The sequence below is a fragment of the Rhinopithecus bieti genome, unplaced genomic scaffold (assembly GCF_001698545.2).
Source record: "Rhinopithecus bieti isolate Rb0 unplaced genomic scaffold, ASM169854v2 scaffold_26106, whole genome shotgun sequence".
In the NCBI taxonomy this organism is placed as follows: Eukaryota; Metazoa; Chordata; class Mammalia; order Primates; family Cercopithecidae; genus Rhinopithecus; species Rhinopithecus bieti.
This window is the reverse complement of record NW_016811748.1, coordinates 233,198-237,459: the sequence shown is the minus strand read 5'-3', so window position 1 is coordinate 237,459 and position 4,262 is coordinate 233,198. Positions and strand designations below refer to the sequence as shown.

At 41.0% G+C, this 4,262-nt stretch overlaps 1 long non-coding RNA gene across 1 annotated transcript; it reads right to left on the bottom strand.

Annotated features, from left to right (window-relative positions):
• Positions 1-1,980: 1,980 nt before the first annotated feature.
• On the bottom strand, positions 1,981-3,259 carry LOC108544045 (uncharacterized). The gene is made up of 3 exons (XR_001889725.1): positions 3,211-3,259; positions 2,940-3,012; positions 1,981-2,128 (listed from the first exon to the last, which is right to left on the bottom strand). It is a non-coding gene; the product is annotated as an uncharacterized LOC108544045 (long non-coding RNA).
• Between the last annotated feature and the right edge of the window lie 1,003 nt (positions 3,260-4,262).

Genomic DNA, 4,262 nt, shown 5'->3' with positions numbered 1-4,262 from the left:
AAACTTCAGAACAATTAGCCCTGCAGACAGTTAAACAAAAAATATGTCCCCAAAGATTTTCATTTGCTTTTCTTTCTTCCGTGTGGATTAATTGACTGGGGAGTCAACGGTTTGGATGAGCATTTGTTGAGTGCGTATTAGATTCCAGACACTCCATGTCTAATGCTCCATACAAGCCTTCTAAAAGGACCTTTTCACCACAGAAGACATAGGCAGAGAGACTTACATAACACACCAGGGTCAGAGGAAGGGTGCATTACCGCACTGTTGTTTGAAGGCAGGTCTGTTTCAACTTCATTGTCTGAATTTCAGTTTAATGCACTGCTTTCAAGACAGTTATGGAAATTGCAGGGATTGTATTAGTGGAATCTAGTTCAAAGGGCATCTAAAGAAACGTGTAAATACTAGTTATGGGAATGATGCAAAGTTTCTGGTTCTGCTAAGTAATTCAGGAGCTAGTAAGAGGGACAAATGAGGGAGAGACCTGATACATGAAGTGAAGAGAACTTCTACTGCCGAGTGGTAGACAAGGTCAGCGGAAGAGGAGTTGATAAGGAAAGCCATTCTGCAAGGGTCCTGGGAGAGTGCTGGAGATGTAGCCACTTGGATTGGTACTTCTTATCAGCATATTCTTCTAGGAAGATCTGCTTTTCAGACAAATTTTATTTTTTAAAATAATTTTTAAAAATTTACTTTTCAAAGACCCAACTTGGATCATATTACCTTCTTTATTTATATACTTTGAACAATGTGCTCATTTCTTTCAAAATTGAGGTTAACGTTTATAACTTTATTGATTTGGAGGGCTTCCCTCTTGCTGTTTCCACTATTGGGAACCACCTCCCTTCAAATGTCATCATAAATTTGTTCCTGCTTTTCTTCCTACCCTGCCATCAATTAATCAAATATATATATATGCCTCTTATCTTTCTTTCAATCATATATAATGCAGGAGAAAATACTCTTTTATAACTCATGCATTTTGTCTTCTTGTGCTATGGCGTGTGTTTGTGGAAGATTCTTGAATTCATAGACATTCTTAGCACATGTCATATAAGTATTAAGAGCTAATATATGTTTTTTGTATCAAACTGATTTACACAATAGGATTTACACAAATGAATTTAACACAATATGAAACACTGGATCCATATTAGGCCATTCATTGCAGACTCATTGCGGAAGTCTGTATATCTGGGAAAATGCCACAGTGCCTTTTTCCTCCTCATTTAACACGGAATAGAGATAGAAAGGGGGTGTTGAGGGATCACTTCAAACTCATTAGAGAGCTTTTGTGGGCCTTCCTGGGAGAAGCGGCTAGAGAGGCCTATGGGTGTTTGTGCATTTATCAGCTGGAACAATGCAATCTATGCAAATGCATTTGGATCCAGGCTGCCTCCAAAGGCTATCAGAAAACCCCACAACTTTGCTGTCCCATTCCGGCTACCGCAGTCACACTAGAGCATCGTTTGGACAGACAAAGCCTCTAATTCACAGTAATCCACAGGATGTCAATGCTGGCAACCAGTGGGAAAGAGAAAAGTAGGGTCTATACATCACATCCAGTGGTGATAATTGTGAGTGTCATTGATATCCATTGCCTACCAATAAAAACTAAACTGTTTGGCATAGCACACAAAATTAGCCATGATCTCTTTCCCCGCATTGCCACCTGAGTGGGAGCCACATCCAGCCATAGGTGGTTCAAAGACACACCATAGTCTTTCATCCCCAGCTGGACTCTCCATGTGCTGCTTTCTCTGACCAAATTCCGTTAGAAGTACAGAGGCTGGCTGGGAAACCCAGGCCTCCTAAGGACTGAATTCAAATAGAAGTTTATCTGTGAACTTTCTCAGACCTCTCCCTCCCATGCTCACATGCGGTGTCTTCCTTCTGGTGTCTTCCTTGTACCTGTATGTGGTAAGATGGGTTCTCTCTGTGTTATCACTTCGTCCATGTGCCAGTTCCTCCCTATAGCAGGATGTGAGCTCCAAGCTCCTCTTCATAGTTAGCTCTGTGTCTTTAGCCAATCCTTGGTGTCTGGCTCCTAAATGTGTCTACTGAACAAGTGAAGAGATGCCTGTGACCAGTTTGCATAGTATGGCAGGAACATCATCCAACACTAGACCTAGAATGATAGATGGAATTCGCTCATTACATTTGCTCAAATCTCAGGTTTCTCATGTCTAAAACACAGATGGGGTTTATAATACTTCCTTCAGGGAGAGATTGCAAACCTCACATTATTAATTGATTACAGAATCTATTCTGAGCCCTTATTCTGAGCAGGCTCAGACTGAAGGGGCTTTGGAATAAAATATTAAAAGAATACATTCTTAGGCCAGGCGCAGTGGCTCATGCCTGTAATCCTACCACTTTGGGAGGCCGAGGCAGGTGGATCACCATCAGGAGTTCGACACCAGCCTGGCCAACATGGAGAAACCCTGTCTCTACTAAAAATACAAAAATTAGCCAGGTGTGCTGGCATGCACCTGTAATCCCAGCTAGTCGGGAAGCTGAGGCAGGAGAATCACTTGAACCCTGGAGGCAGAGGTTACAGTGAGCCGAGACCCCACCATTGCACTCCAGCCTGGGCAACAAAAGCAAAAACTCCATCTCAAAAAAAACAGAGAGAAAAAAAAAGAATATATTCTTTTCCACAAATCAGTCAAATTATGTAAAAAAAGAGTGTAAACCACTCTTTAAATATCCATTATTATATTACTATAACGTCATTAAAATGCACACATGTTGCTTCCATCTTGGGTGCATGGAAAACAAACCAAGGAGCAGATTTTATTTCTCTTTATCAATCTCCTGAAGACTACTCAGTTCACTCTCACTATCACTAGTCACTAAGAGCTGTCTCTGCTTTAACCTCGCTCTCTGAATCCCTTCCATAAAAGCACGGAGGTGCACTGAATTCCAGCAGGCCTTACCCAGGTAAAAATGGAGGCTGTGCCCACAGAGAACATCACATAATCTTAGTTCAACTTTACTTCAATATGGTTTCTGGAAAAAAAGGAAAAACAAAAAAATGCAGGGTTTACCACCTCATTAGGATGGTTACTATTGAAAAAACAGAAAATAACAAGCGTTGGTGAGGATGTGGAGAAATCAGAACCCTTGTGCACTGTTGGTATAAATATAAAATAGTACAGCCACTGTGGAAAACAGTATGGAGGTTCCTCAAATGAGATATAGAATTACCTTGTGATTCAGCAATTCCACTTCTGGAGATATATTCAAAACAGGGTCTGGAAGAGATATACATGCATTCATGTTTATAGCTGCATTATTCATAATAACCAAAATACAGTAGCAACCCAAGTGTCTATAGTGGAATGGATAAGCAAAATGTGGTATACACATACAATGAAATTGTATTCAGCCTTAAAAATGGAGAAAATTCTGCAATATGCTGCAACATGAATGAATCTTGCGGACATTACGCTAAATGAAATAAGTCAGTCACAGGAAGATAAATACTTACACGAGGTACTTAGAGTAGTCAGAATCACAGAGACAGAAGGAATGGTGATTGCCAGGGAATGGAGGAAGGAGGAAATGGGAAGTTATTGTTTAATGGGCTTAGAGTTTCAGCTTTACAAGATGTCAAGGGTTCCGGAGGTGGCTGTACAACACTATGAGTGTATTAGGTACCACTGCATTGTACACTTAAAAATGGTTAAGGTAGTAACTTTTTTTGTTATGAGTATTTTACTGCAATTAAAGAAAATGGGAGAGGCTGGGCTGAGTGGCTCACACCTGTAATACCAGCACTTTGGGAGGCCGAGGCGGATAGATCACCAGAGGTCAGGAGTTTGAGACTAGCCTGGCCAACATGGTGAAACTCCGTCTTTACTAAAAACACAAAATCAGCCAAGCGTGGTGGCATGCGCCTGTAATCCCAGCTACTCAGGAGGCTGAGGCAGGAGAATCGCTTGAACCATATATATATATATATATATATATATATAATCGCTTGAATCTCTAGAGAGAGAGTGAGAGAATTTGACCTTTCTGGTCTTAGAGCTTGAAATTTACTTTTGTTTTATCTGAGTTCCTTCCTCAGGAAAGGACCACCAGCCCTCTCAAAAAGTAAGAAAGAACTGAAACTCATCAGATCACCCCAGGTCATCTCAACCAGATAGTGAGATGCCAGTCCAGTCCGCTTATTCAAGATGATTGGTTCCTTATCCCTCCCTAGTTCCTCTTTCTCCACACAGTGTTATATTTCTTCCCTGCTGCTACATAAGCCC